This window comes from Artibeus jamaicensis, unplaced genomic scaffold, assembly GCF_021234435.1.
Source record: "Artibeus jamaicensis isolate MK-2021 breed Jamaican fruit bat unplaced genomic scaffold, CSHL_Jam_final contig_1526, whole genome shotgun sequence".
Taxonomy (NCBI): domain Eukaryota; kingdom Metazoa; phylum Chordata; class Mammalia; order Chiroptera; family Phyllostomidae; genus Artibeus; species Artibeus jamaicensis.
Genome location: NW_026521297.1, coordinates 251,504 through 266,343, shown reverse-complemented (window position 1 = coordinate 266,343; position 14,840 = coordinate 251,504). Strand labels below are relative to the sequence as shown.

General features: G+C 55.3%; 1 protein-coding gene across 3 annotated transcripts in view; it reads left to right on the top strand.

Moving 5' to 3' along the window:
* The first annotated feature begins 6,488 nt into the window (after window positions 1-6,488).
* The window catches only part of BICRA (BRD4 interacting chromatin remodeling complex associated protein), a 75,840-nt gene continuing 67,488 nt past the window's right edge, over window positions 6,489-14,840 (top strand). The window contains exon 1 of one of the 3 annotated variants that reach the window (XM_053668302.1): window positions 6,489-6,785. The gene's annotated coding sequence lies outside the window, so the exon portion shown is untranslated. Of the gene's footprint in view, window positions 6,786-7,270; window positions 7,604-14,840 lie in introns of those variants that run through there. The other 2 variants (XM_053668304.1, XM_053668300.1) reach the window with 2 other exon arrangements.

Genomic DNA, 14,840 nt, shown 5'->3' with positions numbered 1-14,840 from the left:
TCTCTCAACTGTGGACACCTTCCTCCCTCTCCTGCTGCAACCTGCCTGTTCCCTTGTCTTCCTCTTCTTGTTTGCAGAGTTGTGGGACCTTGGGCCCGTCGTTTCACTTCTCTGGGCTTCCGTTTCTTCATCTGTGGAAGGAGAATGATAATTCAGACTTCCGGCTTGTAGTCATGATTCAGTGAGCTCATGTATATGAAAAGCTAAGAAGTGTGCCTGGCCCAGAGGGGTCGGAGGGCCAACGGCAGGACTTTTCCTGTGTGAAAGGTACTTCCAAAGATTAAATCTGGCCCTGGATGGTGTAGCTCAGTGGATTGAGCGCAGGCCTGTGAAGCAAAGGGTGGCTGGTTTGATTCCCAATCAGGGCACATGCCTGGGTTGCAGGCCAGGTACCCAGTAGGGGACACATAAGAGGCAACCACACATTGATGTTTCTCTCCCACTCTTTCTCCTTCCCTTCCCCTCTCTCTAAACATAAATAAATAAAATATTTAAAAAATTAAATCTGGCCCTGGCTTGTATGGCTCTGTGGATTGAATGCAGGCCTGTGAACCAAAGAGTCACTGGTTCCATTCCCAGTCAGGGCACATGCCTGGGGTGGGGGCCAGGTCCCCAGTAGGGAGCGCATGAGAGACAACCACACACTGATGTTTCTCTCCCTCTCTTTCTCCCTCCCTCCCTCTCTTTAAAAATGAATAAAATCTTAAATAAAAAAAAAAAGGATCCTCATCAAGCTTCATATAACTCCCCCCTCCTTTTTAATTGAATTTATTGGGGTGACATTGGTTGATACAATTATATAGGTTTCAGGTATACGATGCTTCTTATAGCTTTTAAAACAATGCAATAAAAGCCAGAAATTTTTTAGTGTAATGTGGCAAGTGTAATGTGGTAGCTAAAAGTGTGAACTTTGGAGCAGGGGCAGCCTGATTTTGAATCCTTGTACCTCCTTATTGGCAATTCTGTAACCTCTCTGTGACTCAGTTTCCTCATCTGTAAACCAGGAATGGTATTAGAACCTCCTACCTGCTAGGACCACTGGGGCGTCCCCGAAGTTTATCTATTAACTCGTGTTTGGCCATGTTTAATGCTCACCTTTTTTGCCCACATTTTTTAGGGGAAAATAAGGATGTGCATTAATCACGGGTATAATGATTACATACCATGGGTATAATAATGGGCATAATAATCCCGTGTATAATACGCACAGAACATAGGTGCGCATTATACACGGTGGAATATGGTAGGTGCCTAGGTCTGCAGCCCCAGCTCAGTTAAGCATTACTTGTGACTCCATCATCCTGTAGCCTGGCCTATTTTCACTCAAGGCGTGAGTGACTTTCACAGCCATATAAACCACCTTTCACAAACCCTGTTAGTGCACTGAAACCAAAAAAGGTTTTACAAGTAATTTCCATAACAGGCCAAAACTCATTAGTTGCAGGAAGTCCTTCGCATCCTCCAGATCTCCTGGAACATTGAGTAATAAACCTCTAACTAAACGGGACAACTCCCCTCTGCCCATCAAGGCCTCCAGCTGAGGCCAGCTTCCCTTCTTAAAGGGCCCTTTCCCAGTTTTGACTTTCCCTTCTCTTCCCTAAGAGCAGGGGACCCGTCCCTCCTCCTCATCCTCCCCTAAGCATCACCCAGGAAGTGGCCCCTGTTGCACAGCTAGGATGTTAAGTCCACAGGTGATTACCGAGTCGCTTAAAGCAACAAATAAAGCCATAGCTGGCAGTACATGAATAGGTGAAGAAATGAATTTCAGCCCGTCCCTCCCCACCAGTGCCACTGTAGGGTGCAGGGGGCGCAGATCGCTGACACCCATAATGGAGGGCAGAGTTTTCTCAGACGCAGGAGTGGAGGAGCAGATGCAAAGGGAGATCTCGCAGAACCTCATATTTTGTTATGCGTTTCTTTGAACGGGTGGTACCACGTTCAAGTTTTACAAAAGTACGAAAGAGCTACCCTGCTCCTACCCCATTTCTCTTCCCACAGACAACTGCTGTTAACATTCTTTTTCTTCGTTCGAAGATATTCTGGGCATTTAACGAGCAAAGGCTTGTATATTTCTTTTTAACGATTTAATTTGTTTTCAGAGAGAGGGGAAGGGAGGGAGAGAGGGAGAGAAATATTGATGTGCGAGAGAAACATCAGCTGCCTCTCACACTCCCATTTGGGGGGACCCGGGGACCCGTCCTGCAATCCGGGCCTGTGCCCTGACCAGGAATCGAACGGGAGACTTTTTGATTCGCTGGCAGGCGTTCAATCCACGGAGCCATGCCAGCCAGGGCAAGTCTCGCATTTCAACATGTCCCCACACTCCCGCCCCCGCACCTTTCAAATTAGTACATGCTCTGAACCCTTTTGCTTTTTTTCCCCATTGACTGCATACACAGCTCATTTCGTGTCGGTTCATGTATTGCTTCCACATATTATGGTTACTTCGTGTCCAACTGTGGGTCGGACCTCAGTTTATTTAAGGAGTTTCCCGTCGATGGACAGGTCGTTTCTGGTTCGTTTTGCCTTATGCATTTTTATGGAAACAAAAACAATGCCCTTCACCCTTAACGTTTATCATGTAACGGGCGGAAGCCTCAGCCCATCGGCCCCAGCTGCTCACAACCGCTGAAGGTAACCCCCACCTTCAGGGTCCCAGAAGTTTGGTTGCGGGTGCTGCTGCACAGGCACTTGCATGCGCGAAGCTGTCAGGCACGGACCAGGGTCCTCTAGAGTCCCGCCCCAAGGCCCGCCCGCAGTCGGGCCGATTCAAATCCAACCAATGGCAGCGTGTAAACAAACTTGGGCCCCGCCCCCAAATGAATAATACCTCCGGCTGGCGCGAGACACATTTAGCCCTGCAGGGGTCGGGGGCGGCTTCGAGCAGTGGTCCCACCCCCAGTCTTGAGCCAATGGACGGGTATGCCCCGCCCCCCGCACTTGCCGCGCTGAGGACCCGAGGCCAGGCTAGGCTCGCAGCTGCCTGATTTGGTCGCCGCGCCAGCTCTCGGTTCTCATCTCCCGGCAGGGCAGGGAGCCGGGGCTGCGCACTTCTGCTGTACCAGCCATATTTAAAGGGTGCGGTCAGAGGGCGGAGGTCACCCCGGAATCAGTGCCCTCTGATTCTCCCTCCCTTCTCCCTCCAGAAGCTAAAACCCAGGTCCTGAAAAGGTCTCCGATGGAAACTTTCTCTTCTCCACATTGAACGAAATCTGGAAGGGCGGCAGGGTTATTTTGGAATTGGCAAGGCTTTTTCTTGTTTCGTTAGCCCTTGTTATTGAAGGGCTACACATACATACACGGATCAGCCCCGGCTCATGCAGAAAAACACAGATCATAAGTTTGCTGCTCAACCGAAAACTAAAACCCCTCGTGGCACCAGCACCCTCCTAGATCAAGAAACAGAACTTGGGTCGGCAGTTTTCAACCCTGTAGCTGCCAGTGCAAAGGAGGACCGCGATGAGCGTAGTTTAGACTTTCAGAGGCGCAAAGCATTTATTAAAAAAAAAAAAAGAAAGAAAGAAAAGCCATTCTGCTCTGTAAAGCAAGGGCGATCAGACTAGATATTGATCAGGGCCCTGCACCGTAGGAGCTGGGCTGCTGGGCGGGTATGAGGTGCAAGACGCCGTTAGAAGTAAACGGGATCTGGTGGGGAGAGCTGGCGGTGGGGTGCGGAAAGACAGGAAGTGAGAGTGGATAGCATAGAGAACGCTGTGGCGCTTGCGGGGAAGGTGGCGCTCCTGGCTGGAGCGTTGGGAGGGGAAGAGGGACAGGGAGGCAATGCGCTGGATATGGAAAAGGACATCAGGCCCCAGGAAAAGGGCAGGTTAGTTCTCCGATGTCCTGGATCCTTCCACAGCAAATAGGGGTTTTCCTGATATTCCTTTTTAACTGCACGGTTATACGTAAAGCAACCCATTACAGGTTGAAATGAGGGACCCAGCAATTCAAGGTCATGTTGAGACATAGGGTTTTCATAATCCCAGGTCCAATGTCTAGAGCTATGTTTGTTGAGTGACCGAAAGGGCCTATGAGAGAAGCCTTTTGCCTCAAAGCAAACTGTTTTTTGGAAATCTTTGTTTAACCAGCAAACATTTGTGATGGTTTGTTACCTGCCCAGCCTTATGTTAGGAAATACTGTGACTCATGGGATTAAGTCCCAAACTGGCAGGCAAGGACCCTGTACCAGGAGCCCAGGGTCTCAGTGTAATTGCTGGTTGAGGAAGGGTGGATACACCTTCTCTGGTCCTAATATATTGTTTTGTCCCTGTCCCAAAGGAACGTCCATGTCCGTTGCCCCATTTCATGTAGTCTTCACAGTCTGGACCCTGAGGACTGACAGAGCTGGGTTTGAATCCCCAAGCTGTGTGACCTTGATATGGTTTCTTACCCTCTCTGAACTTGTTTCTCCTTGACAAAAAGGGGATAAGAATTGAGACTGAAATGAAAGCCAGTGCCCAGCCCAGGGGGTTGTTATTACAGTCTTCAGAGTTTATCAGAGCAAGGAGTTAGTTAGGATTACCTGGTTAATGATGTAATCAGGGGAAGGTAAACAGATGTCTGCCACTTACTTGTAAAGGCATCAAAAAAGATGGCTTTAAACAATGGACAGACGCACAGATGTGATAAAGCCCAGCAGTGCGGCAGGTGAACCTGGGTGGGGGGTATTTAGGTTTCACTGTATTTCTTCCACTTTCCATGTCTCAACATTTTCATAATAAAATGTTTGGGGACAGATTCCAATGTCTGACTAGACAGTCCCATTGGATAGATGAGAAACTGGAGGAGCTGAAGAAGTGACTTGCCCCAGATTCAGCTGGTGACTCAGGGACAAAGTTGGTGACAACACCTAAGCATACTGGCTTAGTCCCCACCCTGGCTGAGTAGCCCTGGGGCAAGTGGGTTAACCTGAAACTCACAATTTGCATCTAAAGGGAAGGGGTGTGTCAACCCCAAAAGACATCAGTTCTCTTTCCACTTGAGTGTGTAATGACCCTCCACTGGCCTTGGACGTTTAATCACCCAGGGTTCTGATAGCCACGGTTTCAGGGCTGGCTATTTGTTGGCTTCCTTCACATCCAACCAGGCCCGGGTTCGAGCAGCATGGACTCAGGACCATCTCCCCAAGAGATCAGGTGTGCCTCTGGGAGGGTGGGTATTGTTTATCTCTTCATTAAGTGGACCTAGAGTTTTCTTTAAAGATTTTATGTATTTATTTTCAGAGAGAGAGAGGGAAACATCAGTGTGTGGTTGCCTCTCGCACGCCCCCTACTGGGGATCTGGCCACAACTCAGGCATGTGCCCTGACTGGGAATTGAACAAGCAACCCTTTGGTTCGAAGGCCAGCACTCAATCCACTGAGCCACACTAACCAGGGCTGGACCTTTCTTGAACACTGAGTACTAGGTACCATTCTAGGAGTGAAGAATACCATAATGTACCAAAAACCTGGGACCTGCCATGGAAGGTGGAGAGAAACCAAGGCTGAGTGACATGTTTACTTCTTGCTCATTGTCTGTGTTCCCCCTAGTAGACTATGTGTTGGGGGAGAGGGGACGGGAACCAGGGTGCTCTGGGTCACTAGCCGCTACTTACTAGATACTTAAACAGTAATCCCTGAATGAATAAACTGGAACAGTCACCTACTCGTGCCTCGAGCCTGGCAACTTTGAGCCAGTCCTCAAGTTCTGAGTACCTCAGGGGCCGGCGGCTATGACACACAAGTGCCAGCTCAGATTGGGTCCCATTTCCTGGTTGTGTGACCTCGGGCCAGAACAACTCCCTTCTCCCGGCCAATTTGGTGTTGCACACTATAAGATGGGAAAAGCGAAAAGCTTCCCCATGAAAGGTTATCAGAGGTCTCTTCCTGGTAAGTAACGTTGAACTTGGCACTAATGAGTATTCAAGCTGTAGTTCAGTCGTGGCCAATGGAAGGGCAAGCTACACCAAAGTAAAGCGTAAGTGTGTCTATTGCTGTTCCCCTAAGGGTCCCATAACCCTGGTGTAGGACCACCGTTAGAGCTTTTCCCACTCTTATGTCTGGGGCAACCCATAGTGAGTTCTTTTGGAATTGATAGTTTCTTTTTTATATAATAATAACAGCCAGCGCTTATCTGGCACTTCCTGCTGCTCTCTCCACGACAGCTCATTTCCTCCTAATGACCCTATTAAGTGAGGTCTATTATTTAAAGATGAGGAAATGGAGGCACAAGGAGGTGAAGTAATTTGCTCAAGGTCACACAGCAAGGAAGTGACAAAGGCAGGGCCCTTAACCACTGTGGTCTCTCGGTAAAATTTATTTTAAAAAAAGCAAAAAAAATTTTTAAATAATATGAATAGTATCACAAAAGTACTAGGGTAAATACTAAAGCTTCAAGCATACGGATCTGTCTCCGTCATTCATTTATTCAGTATATTTATTGAGCAGCTTCTGCGTGCACAGAGCTTTTCTAGGCCCTGGGGAGACAGAAGGTACTAAAAAGACCTTAAGTCCCCCAGTCTGTGCGCCCGGGTTGAAGTCCCCGCTGCGTCCTCAGCCCGGCACCCGGCACACAGTAAGCGCTCACCATGCATTCTCTGAATGAACTCGTGAATCTCAATGTCTCGCCCGCGCGGCTTTCACGGCCAGGTGGGGCGGAAACGGACCCAGCACCGCGGCAACTTGGGGCTTCTGGGAATCCCACCCGCACGGCTCGAGAGGCCTCGAGGCGGATCTGCGGTAGGACGCACCCGTGTCTCCGGCGCCCTCCGCGAGGCCGCTGCAGCTCGGCAAAGGCCCAACTGGGGTGAGTGATAGTCAGCCGGGCGTCCGGGCCAGTCCCCCCAAAGCCCCAGCCGCCTTCCACCCTTTATGGCTCGGACTCCCGGCTCCTTGGTGGTTGCACCTGCGAGACCTTTCCTCCTACCTCAGAGACTCCCGCTACCTTTTCAAACCACCGCGTCCTCCCGCCCGGCGACCATCCCCCGAATCGGGGGCGCGTCCAGGGCGCACAGCGACCCCTCCCCAGCCAGGCACAGCGTCCCGGGTCTGGAAGCGCGAATCCCTTTAGCTTTCTCCCAAACCCCGGAGCGTAGTTCGAAGCAATCGCAGGACTCCACCGAAGTCTGGGAAAGCGCGCCCCCAAACCCCCGGGACTGAGGCTGGGGAGGGGGCGGTACTGGAGTGCAGGGGCCCCTCCCTGGGCGGCCGCTGTCTGCCATTCGCTGGCCCGCCCGCCGCTCGGAGCCGGGAGCCCGGGCCGGTGAGCCGGGCGCGGGCGGGGCCTCCCAAGCCACTCCTCCGGCGCGGGCGGAGGGAGGAGGAGGAGGAGAAGGGGGGGCGGAACACAAAACCAGCAAAGGTTTTTTTTTCTTTTGCATTTAATTAAAAATAAAATTTTTTTTGCACACCCGAGGGGTCCTCCCCAGAGCGGGCGCGGGGCCGGGGCGCCCGGGCCGCGGCGCGGGGCGGCGGCGGGGACCCGGCGGAGGCTGCCGGGCGGCCGCCATGCGATCAGGCAGTGCGCTGACCGGCCCGGCCGGTCGGCCCCTTCTGGGTCCTCCCTGTGCAGCCCGTGCGGGGCCGTCTCGGAGACCCCGCGCCGACGGCTGCTCAAACATCAGGGTGAGTTTCTCACAATGTAGCAATTTCTCTTTAAATCTCTTAACTCTCTCTACCTGCGAGTCGGGGCTGTGACAGGGCGCAAAAGCGAGGGGGGAGTGGGGGTTGGAGGCGAGGGTGTATGTGGGGGGAGCCGGAGCCGGGGCCGAACCCACCCCCCCGACACTCACACACTCAGCCCCCCAACCGGGGCGCAGCGCCCGCTGCCTCTTTTTTTGCTCGGCGCCCACCGCCCCCGGCAGCCCCCCACCCCCCGCGTCTCTTCCACCATCACCGCCGCCCCGATCCTGCGGGGCCCCCCCGCCTCGCTCCCCTGCCCAAACCCGGCGCCCGGTGCCTCCCCGGCCCTCCCGCCGGCTGCCGGGGATACAATGGAGCGGCGGAGAAACGAGACCTAACGTTCCACGGGGGGAGGGGCGGGGAGACCCCCTCCCCCGGCCCCGGGGCTCCCTCCTCTCGCCCTGCTCCCCGCCTTTCGGGGAAGAAGAGGGCAACGGGGCAGTGGATGGTGATTTCCCGGCCGGAGGCGGCGAGCCTTCACCTCCTCCTCTCGCCGGTCTCCTGCGCCCCCTCCCCAAATGCCTCCCGGGGGTGCCAGGGAGGAACGGGGCCTCCGGCGAGCAGGGGAGGGATGGATGTGGAAGGAGGCCACCGGGTCTCCCTCTCCCCATCGCTCCTAAACAATGAAAGGACTTGACTTGGTCCTCCACCCCCCAGCAGTGAAAGGAGTTGACCCCCTCCCCTGCGGACTGGCTGGTCCCGGAGGGGGGCCGTTACCGGGGGAGTGAGGAGGGCGATGAGCCTTACCCCTGTCACCTCCCGGGATTTGGGGCGGCCCCCATCGCCACCCCCTCCGCCGGGGAATGGGAGGCACCAGGCCCAGCCCGGGCACGGCGCTCGGGTGGTGACCTTTAGACAAAGGCAACCCTTTCCCTGGGGTGAGCCCGGGCGAGTCGGGCCCCTGCGGAGGGCGGCCAGGCCGCGGGCACCGGGAGGGAGGGATGGAGGAGGGAGGAGGGATGGAGCCATCTGGTTTTCCCATCCCTGGCTGCCCCTCGGCTGCTTCCCCGGCTGCTGTCACCGGCGGCCGCGCGGAGACAAGGGACCGGGGCTGCCCGGGCCTTGGTCGGCGGCCAGCAGAGAAGCGGGCGAGGAGCGGCGGGAGGGCTCGGGCCGGGGCGCGGGCGCCGACGGTGATTGGAAGGCACTGTGGCTCCTTCCTCTCCGCGCCCCTTTGTTTTGCTTTGTGGTTCTGAGCGGCTGAGCTTCCCGGGAGGTGGGGTCAGAGGCCGCGGTGTCAGCTCTCCCCGGAGGCCGGGGTGACAGGTCCTGGCCCTCCGGTGGTCCCGGGGCGGGCGGGGGGCTGCGGTCCGTGCCCAGCCTCCAGCCCGGACAAGCGGCCCCTTTGGGGACACAACCCTCCTCCGATAGTATAACGAGGAACTGGGCTTGTACCGAGTGTCCGCACTTCTCTCGCACCTCCTTTCTGAGGGCGCTTGTCTGGGAAACAGTTTGTAGAAACAGCCAAGACACGAAGGCCTGAGATTCATGATGAGTTGCGAGGGCTTTCAGAGTCTTACCTGGGTCGGGGGTGGTGGCAGGGGCTGAGTCAAGTCTGCCCTCAGGGCCAGTGGGAGAACGGGCGGGGGGGGGGGGGGGGGGAGGTGACAGCTTAGGAACTACCCCCCCATGTGCGACTGTCAGGTGGGACCGAAGGGGTTCATTGACCTCTCCCACCCTTCCCCATAGCTCCCCTACTCCTAGAAGTTGGCAGTAACCTCATCTCCCTACCCAGGGAACATTACTGTTGAGTGCATTTTGCAGACCAGCTAATGGAGGCTCAGAGAGGTTAATTGGCTCGCCTGGGGTCACACAGCCCCAGTCTGTAACCCTCTCAGGTTTCTCCAGCGAGGCTGAAAACTGTGAGGTTCTCCTGTACCCCTCTTTGACGCTTGGCCCCTTTGATTTCAGTTGCCCTGGGTCCCACCTTTAGTTGATACAGAGCACTCAGCGCTGGTCTGGGGAAGGGGGAAGGAGCGTCTGGAAGCTGTGCTGAAGGCAGGGTTCTTTTACACGAGCATTAGCCTGTGGGCTCTGAGAGTTGGAGGTGTATGAATCAGGGAGATGGGGAGTCCCAGGCATGGATGGGGGGTGCCCAGGAGCTAGCCCCACCATCCTCCTCCTCCCCCTGAGCTAGGGCTTGCCCAGGCTTGCTGCTCCTCCACCCTGCAGGGAGGGACGCTGAGCTGTTGGGGACCTGTGGGTACTCTGCCCTGTGACCCTCCTTCTGCAGCGCCCTGATGCAGCTGGGGGAGAACTTTTCCTGCCTGTTCCTCGCTGGGCTTGGGTGTCACACTCCTGCCCCCGCCACTCCGGGACCTTAGGGAGGTCATTTAACTCCCTGTCCTCGGCTTCCTCATTTGTAGATGGTGTTTAGGATAGTTCCCTCGGCTGACCTGGAGGTGGGTGAAGTGTTATCTGACCGTGTTTGTTTCTTATTCAGCACACAGGACCTGGCGTGTGCCGGTAGGGTGCGGGGCATTTTAGGGTGGTTGGCAGAAGGCCTCTACCCCTGAGGATTGCCCTGCCCACCGAGGTGACGCACTGTGCCCCTTCCACCTCTCTGGCCAGGGACACTGCCCCTCTATCAGTCACTGGCGCTGAATCTACTTTTGGGGGGGGGTGGGCTGAGGGAAAGGGGCTGGGGAGGGCCCCGCATGCCCAGTGAGGGAGGCGACACAGGTGGTCTCGCCATTTTACAGATGAAGAAACTGAGGCCAGGGAAGCCTGTTCCCTGGCTGGGTCTGGGTGGGGGCGGAGTGCTGTGTGGGAGATGACATTTTGAGGGAGCCCCTGCCCCCTAACTGCTCTCTCCTCCCTGATGTGCAAATATCTTCCTTCCTGAGATGACAGGCATAAATAATAGTAAGTCCTGGGTGGGTAGGAGGAGGGGGGGGTTGTAGGCCTCCTTAGGCAGAATGTTTCTGAAAGTAAGAAAGGATTTTTTTTGGAGGGGGGGGGAGCATGAGTAAGGCCCCAAGAGGGACAGACCGATGCCCCGCCCCCTTTCCCCACTGACTTCCTTCCCAGAGGCCTCTGGGGCTTTCCCCAGCCTTCCCTGGGGATGTGGGGGGTCTTCTTCATCTTCTTCCCTCCAAGGGGCTGTGGAAGGGCCGAGGGGGCAGCGCCAAGCCCTGGGGCCTGCTGGGAGGGGTCCCCAGGGTATGGGGAGGGTGGTCCGGGTCCAGCCACCAGCAGGATTCCCGCCAGCCTTCCCAGCTCGCCCCTGTAGCTGTCCTGCCTCCTGGTCTGAAGAATGCAGAGGGCTGCTGGAGGGGGAAGTTAATTGGAAACAGGAAAACATGGCATTCCTTTCCAGCCGGCCCGGGCTCGGAAAGCCACCGAGGGGCTGCCTTTTCCCCTCTCCTGCCCCGCAGGGGAGAGGGGTGGGGGGCATGACTCTCTCGCCCTGGTCTCTTTTGGGCCTTCCCCCCACGAGGCACCCTCACTGTCAATAGACATAGGAGTTCGAGAACTATACATCCATGACGTGAAGTGTTCCCTTTGTCAGAAGGAATGCCCCCCCCCATGAGTCACCGTTCTTATTGAGTTTGTCCCCTCTCTCTCTGAGGGCAGAGGGCCAGCCTGAGAGCTGGCACCCCAGGGTGGGATGCATCACACTGGGGGCACATGGGAAATGTTCAGTCGAATGGTCCCCAAGGGGTCCCCCCTCATTCCTTCTCTAGAATTCTCTCCTGACTGGAGCCACCACCGTTGGAGTTCGTCCCCATGGACTGACGCCTTCGTGTCTTGGTGACATGCTCATCTCCCCAATGGGGAGAGAGAGAGTGAGTTTTCCAAGACATTTCTAGTTTGGTGACGATTAGTTTTGTGGAGAGTTTGTGTGTGTGGTGGCTGTGTTGGCAGGAGAAGTGGGAGAGAGAGAGAGAGAGAGCGCGCTCGCACCTTTGTTTAATTATTCTCAGCGAAACTTCCTTAAGGGCCTACTGTGTGCCAGGGCCCCGGGGCTCCGTTATGATACTGGGACCCAGTCCCGGAGGGGGTAAGGATTATTTTTAGGGCTGGACAAGCTGGGTGGGAGTTGATGCCTTCTGTCTGGGTGCTCTGCCAGGTCTCCAAGGAGGAAGCCATTTCTTTCTCTCTTTTTCTGCTGAGTGTTGCTGCACAGGGCGCCCATGCAGAGTAGTGAGTCCCCTTCTCCACTCTCCCTTGCATGTCGGGAACCCCAGCCCACCTCCCCACAGGGCTCTCCTCAGGCTTAATGTTCTGTACATACACGTTTACATCCGTGTGTGTGTGTGTGTCTGTAAAAATATTTATTGTGCACGGGTGGTAGCACGCTCTTCCCAGTGCTCTGCATGGGACTTTTTTCTCTTCACCTCCCCAGGAGACCCGGCTGCACAGTAGCACCAGGAGGGTTTCCTTGGGCTTTTTCTTGGCTGCGTGGTATTCCGCAGAGTGGGTGAGCCCTCCTTGGCTTGACATGTACATAGTTTACAAAAGTTTCTGCCCACAGAGATGAAAGGCCTGTGTCCCCGTGTTTCACCGGGGAGTGGGTAAGCCTGTGGAATAAACTCCGGCCGTGGGATTGCTGGATCCGGAGCCTGCCATTCATCATTCGGTCACTCTTCGGAGGTCCCTTTGCAGACACATCTTGAAGGACGTCGTTCTCCCCCCTGTTCAGTTTGTCCAACCTGTCAGGCTCTGGGGTCTTTGTGTCTTGGGACCTCCTTGCCTCTTGCTCCTGCCCATGGCCAGCATCATCCTGTGCTTGCTGGTCGGGATGGAGGTCAAGAGTGTGGGCTCCGGTGGCCAACTGTCTGTTGGTTTGAATCTTGGCTCTGCCAAATGCTGGCTGAATGGCTGCAGCCAAGAGGCTTGCCTCCTCCGGGCCTTGGTTTTCCCTTCCATTAAATGGGTTCATCTCAGGACCTACCTCTGAAAGGTCATTGAGAGGATTAAGTCAAGTTCCTAAAAAGTTCATAGGTAGCTGGTACAGTCAATGGCAACGTCATCTGTCATGCTCTGTTAGTTCTTTGTCCTGGGGTCCTTTCCTCCCAGCTGAGCCCGGAACCCCCCGACGTTGGCAGGTCTGGGAGAGAATGCTGCCTCTTCCACTTCACCGCGGCCTGACCCTGGGCAACTGATCCCTTTGCTGGGCCTCAGTTTCCTTGTCTATAGAATGGGCCCGCGACAGCGCCCTTGAGGGGCCTGCTGGGAGGGCCTCTGGAGGCAGCGCTCCTCCCGGCCACGCGTGCGGTGGCCTTTCAGGAGCTGCAGAGGTCGCTGCTCTTCCCACTATGATTACTGTTCTCCTGTGGGCCCTGGGCTGACTTCTCCACTCTGAAAGGTCCCCATTGTCTTCCCCAAAGGCACATGGGAACAATTGTGGCATTCTAAAGCGGTCGACACACAGCAGGCTGCTGTGGCATTAGGCACGGCAGTGTGACTCTGGAAACAGACAGGGCTTCCCTGCCCGGCGAGTGCCTCAGTTTCCTCATCTGGAAGAATGGGGAGCACAGAACACCCACCTCAGGCAATGCTCACGGATGTTCAATGCCCGGCGCATAACAAGCGCTCAAAAAATGTTAGTGTCTGGGGTTGGAGAGAGAGAGAGAGAGAAAGCAATTTTTGTTCCACTTGTTGACACGCTCATTGGGTGACCAGGGATCCAACCCACAACCTTGGTGTCTTGGGAAGACGCTCTAACCAACTGAACTACATGGCCAAGGTCTTATTGTTATGAAGGGAAGTAGCAGTTTCCCGTGAGGTCGGACCCAAGCCCTTATTCCCTTTTCCCCAAAACCCCAAGCAACTAGGGTTGGCGTTTTAAGTGGAGGGCGAGGTCCCAGGCAGCCTGGTGCCCTTTGGGTCTCAGTCCCCTCCTCTGTGACAGAACTTCCCTCCTGAGCTGGTCAGGAGGCTTGAGGGGGCTGACCGGGCGGAAGGCGTTTTTTAAGACAGAGCCTGACGTGGAGTGCAAGGTGAAGGTCGACTTTATTTATTATCTGTTAATTACTAATATAATAAAAGTAGCATTTTAACTTTTAGTTGTGGATTTTTTAAAAAAGGTTTTATTTGTTTTTAGAGAGAGGGGAAGGGAGGGAGAAACATCATCAACGTGTGGTTGCCTCTCACGCGCCCCCTTCTGGGGATCTGGCTGGCCTCCCAGGCCTGTGCCCTGACTGGGAATCGAACCCTGGCCTGTGCTCAATCCAAGTTGTGGACATTTTAAAGCACCTACCAAGAGTTGAGAGAATAGCCTACTTAAGCCCCCAGGGCCCATTGCTGCCTTCAGCAATTTTCTGCTAATCTTTTTTGGTCCATTACCTGCAAGGCTGCTTTTTTTTTTTAATGTGGAGTAGTTTTAAGCAGATTCAAGACCTCTTATCTTTTCAGCTGGATGTTAGTGTTACTAATTGTATTACTACTTCTGGTGTCAGGAATGGGATTCACCGCCTCCAGGGCCTCTCCTGGTCCGTGAAGGAGACAACACGACGCCTACGTCGCAGCTTGGGGAAACCGAGGCAGCGGGGAGTGGGCTTTGGCGAGTTGGTTCTTACTCTGGCTGTTCCCTTCTCTTGGGGAGGTCGCTGTCTTGGCCACCACAGGGCTCGAGACCTGGGGGTTATTTCTGATGTAAACACAGGTTTGAGGATGGGGCCTGGGTGGAGCCGCAGGGCTGTAATGTCCTGGGCAGGTACCGTCCCCGTGAAAGGCAAGTCCCGTGGCAGCGGGAGTGGACTCGATGACCCCAGAGGTGAGGGATAGTTGGGTCAGCTGCCCAGGCTGGAGTCCTCTCTCTGCCCCTTCTAGCCTTGTGACTCAGGGGCAGGTGACGTCTCATCTCCCCTCCCAGGTGAGGGAACCAGAAGTACAGGAATGAAAACAGATGCTTCTCCCTGGAGCCTTTGCACGCACTCAACAAGGCCCCCGTGTGTGCTTATGGGGGCGCTCTTGCTGGGCTTCCGAGGGCAAGAGGAGGGGTTCGTGGCCCCGAACACCCAGCTGGGCTCCCAGTCGTTCCCCTTGAAAACGGTTTTCATGTTTGGATGGGCTGGGGTGGGTTGTGGGGGGCTGCCGACTTCAGGTGACCCCCTCCCCAACCTCCGTGTTCCCTGGGTCCCCGCCTGGCAGCCTTGGGAGCACAGAGAAGGGGGGATGTCTGTGGCTGTGGGCCCCTGCTAATGACCCCTGGCGGCCTCCACAGCTTGGAGGC